Here is a 10,937-nt window from a genome sequence, read left to right as displayed (position 1 = left end):
ACAGGGAAAAGACGGTGAAGAAGAAAAAGGGAGGAAAAGAAAGAAGGCAGAGACGGAGGTTAAGTCGGGGGAGAAGCCAGAATAAGTGAGCTGCGTGGTCAGTGTTGGTGTCTCTGTAAACAAAGACAAAAGGGAAACCAAATTATAAACAGAACATCTCTTCTTATGCTGAAATCAAAGCCAAGAAAAATGAGCTAGCGGTGTGTGGGGGCGGGGGGGGGAGCAGTGCAGGGAGTGCCCAGAACTGTGTCGAGGCCTCATGAACTATCTTCTTCCAGCAAGAGACAAACCATTCCAGTGACCTGAAAACACATCTGGCAAATTCCAGCCTCTTTCCCTTGGCACATCCTGGATGAACGAGGCCAAGGTCTTGTTCTGTGAGCTCTGCTTTCCAAGGTTGCAGACTGACCCTCCCCTCTGGATAACTCCCACGTTCTTCAGAGAGGACGTGATCCTCCTGTGGACCTGTCAGCCTCCTTAGTCACAGCCCCACGTTAGGGCCCGGTCCAGGAGACAGCACCCGGATCCTGTCCATTGGAGTTCAAGCTTTCAAAACACACCCTGTCATCCTCCTGGATGGCGTCTGTAGATGATCTCCTTCATCTTGTGCGAATATGATTCTGTAACTCTCAAGGGGCTATGTCAGTTCTAAATTACTGGGGGGTGAGGGAGCAGCCCCTCTGTCAGGTGTGGACAGTTTACCTGCTCAGTCAGTAAAGATACCATCTGGACCCGGCACAGAATGGCCTGGAACGCTGACCCGGAGCCTCCACTTAGAGCAAGGACAGCTCAGCCACATCCACTGAAATCGTTTGAGCCGTGGCCACTTGTACCAAATGTGCTCCCTCGATGTTCATCGGATGAGCCAGCAGATGGAAGAGTGAACATTCCATCCACAACCTGGGACTGACGGCATTTAGTCCAGTTATCCCATGGAGTTACTGGGAGGGGGGAATTGAGATCACAGATGTGGAAAAGCTCCATAAATTAAAACACCGTGCTGACATGAGGGTTACTACGTGGACTGGTACAGTTGGCGGCCAGAGACAGAAGCCATTGGAGGAGCAGCTGGTAAAGCGTGGTGACTTCTCCCAGCTGCATGGGGCAGCTCCAGTGGACACTATTAGGAAACTCACTTCTCTCCATCAGCATGTTACCAGGACTAATATTACAACTATGACAGGAGTTTTTTACGTCAGTGGAACTTCGAACAGGCAGGACTATAAGTGATAAGAAACAAAGACCTGAAGACCTATCCCATCTTAGCATTCCGCTAAAGAATTACTGATGAGGGGCGCCTGGGTGGCTCAGTGGTTTGAGCCTCTGCCTTCGGCTCAGGTCATGATCTCAGGGTCCTGGGATCGAGCCCCGCATCGGGCTCTCTGCTCAGCAGGAGCCTGCTTCCCTCTCTCTCTGTCTGCCTCTCTGCCTAGCTCTGATTTCTCTCTGTCAAAAATAAATAAAATTAAAAAAAAAAAAAAAAAAAAAAAAAAAAAAAAAGAATTACTGATGAACAAGTCCTAGCCCCTATTTGAGAAGAAGGGAAACTGAGGCCCAGAGAGGGTACAGGGCCACAGTATTAGGACCAAATACTAATCCCAACAGCTCCCACTCTTGAACGCAGCCCAGTGATGGAGCGCCTACAGGCATTCGGTCATTTAATCCATATAACAACCCTATGAGGCAAATACTATCATTATCTCCATTTTATAGATGAGAAAACAGACTCAAATGAGCCACACAGCTTGTCCAGCTTCAGTTAGTAAGCAAGGGCTATGACTTTTGTCTCTCTGTTGCCAGGGCAATCAGAAGTTCTGCAAAGATACCAGGTAAAGGTACAGACATACACGTTTTAATTAATTTGTTATTTATTTGTTTGGGGAGGGATTGACATAGAACGTGGGAAAATCTGTCATGATCTCTTTTAGTTGGGAGTGAAGACACGTGCAAGGACCCTCTTAGGGCCAGGGGGCCGCTTAGCTGTGGTTCAGCTCCAGCCAGGTCCTAGAGAAAGGAGTTCAGTTAGAGGCGCCCTAATGCCTGAACCCTCCCGCTCCCTCTCTCTCATTAGCTGACACCATCAAGTCAAGGTTAATGCAGGCCAGGACTGGGAGCTAATTATTCCACCATTATGGACACAAATTTCCCCTGGAGAAGAGCCAGAGTTGGGAACTGGACAGAAGAGGAAGAGGCTTAGGAAGGAAAGAGGCTGCCTGGTTCTCACAAACGGGAAAATAACAAGCCACCAGCTGGAGTCAGCTTCCCCAACCATTGGAACCTGCTCTCTGAGAAATCTCAGTGCCGTCCCTGAGTGACCCCCTGCTAACCACTCTACCATGCCCCATTTGCATGGCTGTGGAGGGTTGCCAGCCATCACAGAGCCCCTACCTCCATCCGTCAGCATCAGTGGTTCCTACAAGAGTTTGTAGAAAACCCTTCAGTTCCATGGCTGATTTAATTCCTCGTCTGGGCCAAGCTCTTGGAGGCAAGGAAGGGGGAGAGGGCTTAGAGACAACAATTAATAACACACAGTTCCTGACTTCAAGGAGCTTTCCACACCGTTGTGGAGAAACGTGCATCCAATCAACTCTTGCGCTTTGCTAGATCACAGAGGCAAAGTGTTGTGGGACAGAGATTCATTCCAACTAGGAGGTTCTTAGTGAGAAGATGCATTTGAAGTCTTAAAGAATAAGTTAGCTTTCAGGAGGGAAGGCATGGGCAAGGCATGGTAGCCCATGGGAAGGGAGCAGCAGCAGCAAAACTGCAGAGCGCATAAAAGGCAGAAGATGTTTGGGGTGGCTGGGACACAGGGTGCAGCCTGTTGAGAGTGAGCTTGGACTGGGAGTAAGGCTAGGGAAGTCATTTGGGAAAGACCACAGAGGGCCTGAAATGGCATAATATGGAATTTAGAACCTTCTACTAGAGGCAATAGGGAGCCATTGATAGCTTTTGAGGCAGAGAGTGACATGACCAGATCTGCATTTCAGAAAGAGGGCTGGGGCAGTGTGTGGTAGATGGGAGAAAATGGAAGCAAGAAGATAAGGGGGAAGTTCTTGAAAGACTCCAACAGGGAGAAGTAGGGATTTGAATTAGTGAGCTTTTTGGCAATCTCATAAAGATGACCTCGGAGGATAAGAGATGCTTTTACCCGTTGAGCTAAATTCATTTAGTGTTCCTTTTGCCTGAGGACAGGTTGAGCCAGAATGTTTCTGATAAGTAGTTTTGCTTGGGCATTTCTGGTTTTGCCTTAAAGAATCTTCTGAAGAGACTTTCCCACTGGCCGCACAGGGCTCTTGGCTGAGAGATGAGGAACAGGAAATGAACAACCACAGCCCAGGATGGGAGGCTACGGAGCGTGAAGGGGTGGTTAGCTGTTGTGTGTGTCAGAGGAGGGTGTGGAGGGCACTGTGGGTATATGAATGTGTGTTGGAAAGGTGGGACAGTGGGGTATGTTTGTGTATGTGAGTTATTTGGAAGGGAATAGGGGTATGTATCTATTTAGGGGAAGGAAATTATGAATATCTGTGTATTTATTAAGTGTATAGATGTATGTGTCTATGTATGAATAGAGTGTGTGGTGTATGTGCTTGTGTATCTTTGTGTGTGCATGTGTGTGTGCATATGGAAGTGTGTGTGTGTGTGTGTGTGTGTGTAGAAAGTCAACAAGCAGGAAGACCTCCCAGAGAGGCCAGCGCTGAGTGTGGCTCTGGAAGAATGAGGAGCAGTTCAGTGGGTGGAGAGGGCAGGGCAGGTGATCCAGGAAGAGAGCATGGGGTGTGCGACAACAGGGAGGTGTGAATGAATGTGGTATGTTTGGGGCATGGTTACAGCAGAGCAGAGAAGGGAAGAAGATGAAAAGATGAGGAGTCAATTTGGTTCCATAGTAGAGGGTCCTTCCTCGAGACCTTGGCACTCGTTAGCATTCTAGGGGTGGGGGTCCCCTGGCCTTTGGGGGAGATAGCAGTAGCAACAGGACATTTCTCAGGTGGCCTGGAAGAGGACTGGCAAGGCTACGGCCAGGCCATGACCACACCTGACCTGGCTGCATGAATGTTTACAAAACAAATGCATGTTAGAGGGATTAAAAAGCACATTGCATTCTAAGGATGTTAAGTGACACATATATTCAGGGAGAAAGGGGGTGGGAGCAAGCCAGCGCCCGTGGCAAAAATGGGCGGGGTTGAGTCTCATAGGACTGGTCTCTGAGGCAGGCACCTCCAGAATTAGCTGCTCCATGCAAGCCTCACCCCTCTGCCAAATCACTCCCCCTGCCTTCCACCTGCCTCTACATCCCCCCCACCCTGAGCCAAGTGTCTCTAACATCTATACCCTTGAGCATGAGAAAATTCAGCACAACCCTCTACCACAGCCCAAAAGCATCTTCTGGGTCCAGGCTCTAACTAGGGCACATCTCCTTACCAAAGGGGCATCCTCCTTCAGTCTAGAGCGGGGGATGTTGAGAGTTGGAGGCAGACTTGGGAGTTGCCCGTGGGGCTGAAGGAGCTCAGTCAAGGGAAGGAGCAGTGATCCCAGGGGTGAGACCACATCACACACCCCACTTCAGCTCGGGGCTCAGCCAGGCCTGGTGGAGGGGACAATGACTTGGCAGTCAACCACTTGCTGGCTGTGTCCTTGGGCAAGGCATTCCAGCTCTTTAGCTGTTTCCTAAGACAGGAATCCTAAAATGCCAAGGGCGCTGAGTCACTGTGGTTCCTTCAGCAAATCCGTCTCCCTTCTACGTGCCAGGCTCTGGAATACACCAGGGAACAGAGCAGGTGAAGCCTCTTGCCTACGTGGAGCTTTCATTCAGTAGTAAAGAGACCAACAGATAATAAGCAATGAACATAGTAAATGGCTGAATTCTGGAGGGTGGTAGAAATAGCTAAGATATGGAGAAGAGAAAGGAGTAGGGCAGGGAGATGGGGAGCCGGGGAGGTAAACGCTATGATATGAATACGGCCACCAGGGTGGAAGTGGTTAGGCAGAACTTGGTGTAGGCCAGGCTGTAGATGGTGTGGCTGGGCTGGAGTGGACGTCTGATGACACCACGGAGTGGCTGTGCCTGCCACTCCGAAGGTTTGAATCGTTCAGAATGGTGCTCAGGCTCCCAGCCTGGCTCAGTGTCTCAGGGACAGGAGGCGAGTCTCACGGTCCTCATTCTGCCCGCTGGGACCTGTTCTGTGTCTCAGGCCACCCTGGAACCCTCCTGGAGACAGGCAGTTGTCCCAGACATTTGCACCCACTAGAAACATGGCACCCTACTAATCTGGCCTGACAGCGCTTTGTGTTCTCCCCAGTATCTTGAGAACCCTGTCCCCCATCCCAGGGAAGATGAACCCTCCCTGGGACCCTGGGCAAAGCAAATAAACTTTAGAGATCATCTCATTTCACCCTCTTTCTTTTACATGTGAGGCACAGCTGGGGAAGTGGCCGGCCCAGGCCTGACTCTTCAGTTCAGGCCCATAGCAGTGTGTGCCGGGACCACTGCTCTGGTTTCCAAACTGGACCCCTTGCCTTTAGTATCTTCAACAGCAATCTTTCCACCAAAAAGCTGCCAGAGTAATCTTTCTACAATACAAATTTGATCGTGTTGCTTCGCTGTTCCCACAAAATGAAGTCCAAACCCCTGAGCATGGCACTCCGAGATTGTCACGAGGCACCCTGCCAACTTCCCCACCATACCTGTGCCTCACTCATGCTGTTCCCTCCACTTGGAATGCTCTTCCTGCCTCTGACACCTACTCACCTTTCAAGATTCATCTGGGCTATCACCTCTCTAGAAACTTCTCTGAACCCCACTTCTCATCTCAGATAGATCCAGTGACACTTTCTCATGTCCCATTACCTTCCCTTCTACCACTCAAACCTCCAGCCTCCATTTTGTCTAAACTGGACGCCATTTTACTTTTCATTCATCAAATATACTTTTCTAAGGTTTCATGTTACCTGATTTTGTCAAGGATTCAGGTATTTCTCGTACTCATGTGCTGGTGTTTTACAGAATCACAATTTTTAGACAGCACAAGGATGAAAAGGTAAATGTTCAACAATCATGGCTGGCCTGATCCTGTCCACTGCCTATTTTTATAAATAGTTTTATTGGAACACGGCCATGAGCATGTGTTTATGTATTGACTGAGACTTCTTTTGAATTACTACAGCAAAATTGAGTAGTTGTGAGACACCATGAGGATCACAAAGTTGAAAATGTTTACTCTGTGATCCTTTTTAGAAAGCATTTGCTGATCTGGAAGCTCATAAAGGCAAGGACCATGTTTATTTTGCACCTGAAACATAAGAGGCATCTGATTAAGACTTTTGAGTAAGTATTGAAGGATGAATGCTGAGTGATGAGTAATGCACAAATTCCATAACAGTGGTGGAAGGAAAGCACAGTGCTGGGTGTCGGTTTTCAGGAAGGATTTGGAGGTACCTATTGGGGGGGTAGGGACCATAGATTAGCTATGTCCCACCTCTCTGATGAAAGAAGAGTGGTTACCTGGCCTCAAAAAGGCACTGGAGGGACATCTGGGTGTCTTAGTCAGTTAAGCGTCTGACTCTTGATTTTGGCTTAGGTCATGATCTCAGGGTCATGAGATCGAGCCCCACTGGGCTCCATGCTCAGTGGGGAGTCTGCTTGAGATTCTCATTCTCCCTCTCCCTCTGCCCCTCCCAACCCCTCTCTTTTTCTCTCTCTCAAATAAATGAATCTTTAAAATTAAAGGGACACTGGAATCTATGACCTGCGTAGAAGGAAACAACCTTCTAGTTTGGGTTTGCAGTGGACCTTGGGTGGGCCAGCTTTGAAAGCCTAGGAGTAAATGCCAGCTGCCTGTGGTTGGGACGCCTCTGCTGCAGTAACTCCAGCAGGAAGTCCTGAGGACCCCAGTGAGTCATCCACAGACTAGAAAAGTGATGGCCCTGAGAGTGTATCCTCAAGGAGGCAAGGAAGCCGTAAAAGAAAGAAGTAAGGAAAGTGGATTGGAAGGTTTCAAGGAAAAAGTCTAATGGAACTTTATATTACAGAAAAAGTTATAACAAGGGAACAGGTGTTGATTTGGTAGGGGAAATTCTAGAAATGAATTCAGTTTTCAAAATGTTTCATTAAAAGGGCCCCGATCAGGAGCACCTGGGTGGCTTAGTGGGTTGAGCATCAGACTCTAGGCTTTGGCTCAGGTCATGATCTCAGAGTTGTGGAATCGAGCCTCCAGTCAGGCTCTGGGCTCAGGATGGAGTCTGCTTCTCCCCCTCTCCCTCTGCCTCTACCCCATCTCATACACACGCTCTCTCTCTCTCGGTCTCTCTTTATCTAATATAAATAAATAAATAAATCTTGTAACAAATGGAGGACAGGGCCCAATCCCACACATGAGCAGCGCTCTCGGTACATGCTCCTGCTCATGAGTCATCAACAGTCGAAGGCAGGAGTCAGCAAACTCCAGGCCATGGGCCAATCCAGCCCAACGCCTGGTGTCGTAAGTAAGTTTTCAAGGGAACATCACCTCACCCATTCCGTTAGGTATTACCGATGGCTGCCTCTGCTCTAGGACGTCAGGACAGCATGACTAGAGAGCCTTCAACAGGCACCATCTGGCCCTTCACGGAACACATTTGCTGACTCCGACCTAGAGCCTTGTGAAGAGCCCAAACCAAGAGATACATCCTAAATGGCTGAAAGCATGGGTGAGTATGTGGTCTCTCATTGACAGAATGACCAGACAGTCTGATCACCAGGTTCCAGGCAAAGTAGTGAACGAAGCAAACTTTAGGTCAGAGTATTTAAATGTCTAAAGCTCATTCTAGTAGAAGGTAAAGCAGGGCCGTGTATTTAAGGGGGTGGCCAAGGGATCCCCAAAGCCAAGTGTGGTCTCTAAGTCAATATGGTCAATGCAGTTGACCCTTCAGTATCTGGGGGTCACAGTGACGTGGACAGCTGCATTGCCACCTTTGTCCTCTGGCCTGGGGTGGCCTCCAGGTTGGCTCCACCTGATTCAGCAGAGGCCTCCTAGCTTAAAGGGGCTTTGGTTCTAGCCAACCAGGACCCAGAACCCATCTCCAGCTGGGGATCAGAGAGGAGATCTAGGAGATCAGGAAAAAGGTCTGGGTCAGCTGGGAGGAGTTGGAGCAGGCCTACAGATGTGCACCCAAGCTCCAGACCCACAATTGCAGGTGTAGGCCTACAGAGGAGGGTCAAGAGAGCAGACAGACAGCATGAAGGAGAACAGGAGACAACAATGGAAAGGACTCCTAAGCAGACAGTGGGGAGAAAAAGGACACTGCTTGGGAGAAAGAGACTGGATCTAGTTTTCTTACTAAGTAAAATGTGCCAAACTGGAAAGGGCCCGCTAAGGCGACAGAGAATGAATAGAATGGATTCTTTTCCCTATTCATTACTACATCCAATGCCTACAAAGTATCCAGTTCTATGGCAGGCATTAAGGATGAATGCAAATAATTTCCCTAGGAGCTCATCATCTGGTGTGGGGGCAGGCAAGAAACAAACTGTGTACTCTGTGGTCTGCAGTGAAGATGATGCTGGGAGAAGCCATGCAGTGCTCTGGTGTATGATCAGCACGGAGGAAGGGGAGAAAGCCTGGTTGGAACAAGAGGGACTTGGAGGGACCTGCTGGGGTTGGCCTGATGGACACTAAGAAGAGGACAAAGGATGTGTCCGGCAGGGAACAGCATGTGCAAGGCTGGGTCCGGGAGGAGAGAGAGGGAGATTTGGGGAACTGTGGACAGTTCAGTATGGATTGACAATTGCAGAGTGAAGGAGAGATGGTAGGTGAGTACCTTTATGGCCAGACCCTGAAGGCTTTTGAATGCCCTGCCAAAAAGGCTTATTTAGAGAAAAAAAAAAAAAAATCCATTGAAGGACCTTCAAGCAGGGACGTCACCTGATGATAGCAGAGTTCCGAAAGAGAATTGACAGGGAATGGGGCTGCAGGAAGGAAGCCAGGATGGCACAGCATCCCCTCCTTCAGGCCGCCTTCTAATGTTACCTCCTCAGAGAGGCCTTCCATGACCACCGCATCTAACACAGACCCCCCAACCACTCCCCGTCCCTTTAGCTTTGTAGTTCTTCATAGCCCTTATCTCTACCTGATTCTGCATCTAGTGTCTATGCATTCATTTACTTTGTCTCTCCTCACTAGAACATCTGGTTCTGGAAAGCAGAAACCCTGCCTGTTTTGTTCACAACGCAAAGACCATCTGACACAGGCTCTGAAGTTGTACCCTGACTCTCTAAGACACAGAAGACTTAGCTGTGGGCCTGTTTTTATCAGAAGCGGTAGGCAGCTCAGAGTGGGTTGGCCCTGAGGGTGGCGAGGAGCTGCTCTGAAGGTCGGTAAAGTGAGCTCCACACGAGTGATATCTGTACTGCCAGGCTCCGAAGCCACCAGCAGCTCAGGCTGGTGGCCTGGCAGATCTCTGCCAACGGGTCCCTACAGAGGCCCCTTCTGTGCTAGCCACTCCCAGTGCCTTGGGGCTGGAAGGTTTCTGGTGCCAGGTGCCACGTCGGCATCTTGTAATACAAAATGCTGACAGGGAGGGTGTGACTGGCTCCTCAGGGCCCTGACTCTGAAATCCCAGATGAAAAATATTAAGCACCACCTGCATACCAGGGCAAGTGCAAGTTACCCTACCTATGCTAATGCCACAGGATAGGTATTATTATCCCCATTTTACAGATAAAAACTGACGTTCAGGATGATTAGGTGATTTCCCAAGATCACAGAGTAGGAATTGTTAGAGCCAAGGTATTGGAACCCACTTTCCACTCCAATACTTGTGCTCTACTGTACTCAGCCATGTAAATTGAACTTGCTAATCCCAAACCAGACCCAGCGCCCTGAGTTCTGATGGCCTCACCACGGAGTCTTGGCATCTCCTTACGATCAACAGAGCCCCTGCCCTTCTCATCCAGAGAGACTCCTCCTGACTCCAGGGGAAGGGGCCAAGGATCCTGGGTGGGCCGGGGCAAGCTGGTAAATGAAATGGAACTTGCTGGGGAGAAAACACTTTTCCTGTATCCTCCTGTGTAGGTGAATGGGGGCCTGTGAATTAAACAGACAAAAGACAGATTTAACAAGAGAAAAGACAAAATTTTATTTATATAAATATGGGAATTCACAAAGAAATGTGGCTCAAAGTGGCAGTTAGAATTGGTGCTTATATGCCAATTTAATAGGGGAAGGGGTGGGCGGGTGGACACCTAAGAGAAAACCAAGGACCTCTTAGAAGTGTGGGGGGGCAGGGGAGAGAGAGCACTTACAGGAAAACAAATGACTTTCAGGAAAGATAAATGGGCCCTGAGGAGTATAGATGGGAGATATGACCCTTTTTGTGACAAAGCCTATTTAGGTGTGAAGTGGAAACTTCTTATCTAAGGTGATAAGAATCACTATTTCTTGGTTGTTCTGGAGGAAGGGCTTTGGGACAATTTTGAGTTCTTTTTTTTTTTTTTTAGATTTATTTATTTATTTATTTATTTATTTGACAGACAGAGATCACAAGTAGGCAGAGAGGCAGGCAGAGGGTGGGGGGGGGAAGCAGGCTCCCCGCCGAGCAGAGAGCCCGACATGGGACTGGATCCCAGGACCCTGGGATCATGACCTGAGCCGAAGACAGAGGCTTTTAACTCACTGAGCCACCCAGGCGCCCCAATCTTGAGTTCTTTCATGAGGCAATGCTTTCAGGCCGATAAGAGATTTCAGGAGCTCAAATGCCTGATGTTCAAAATAACTTTTTTATTCCCCTGGACCTATTCAGAGTGGTGAGAGGCCACCCTGGGCTCAGAAGCTGAGGCAACATTCAAGGCCCCCTGAACTCAAGGATTCCTGGAAACTGACCCATGAAACACTCCAACAAATAAAAGTAATGTACATAGCCTGGCCCTCTGGCAATGGCAGACGGGTTTGGTTTGGGTTGGGTTT

The sequence above is a fragment of the Martes martes genome, assembly GCF_963455335.1.
Source record: "Martes martes genome assembly, chromosome: 5".
In the NCBI taxonomy this organism is placed as follows: Eukaryota; Metazoa; Chordata; class Mammalia; order Carnivora; family Mustelidae; genus Martes; species Martes martes.
Note: the sequence above shows the minus strand (reverse complement) of the source record.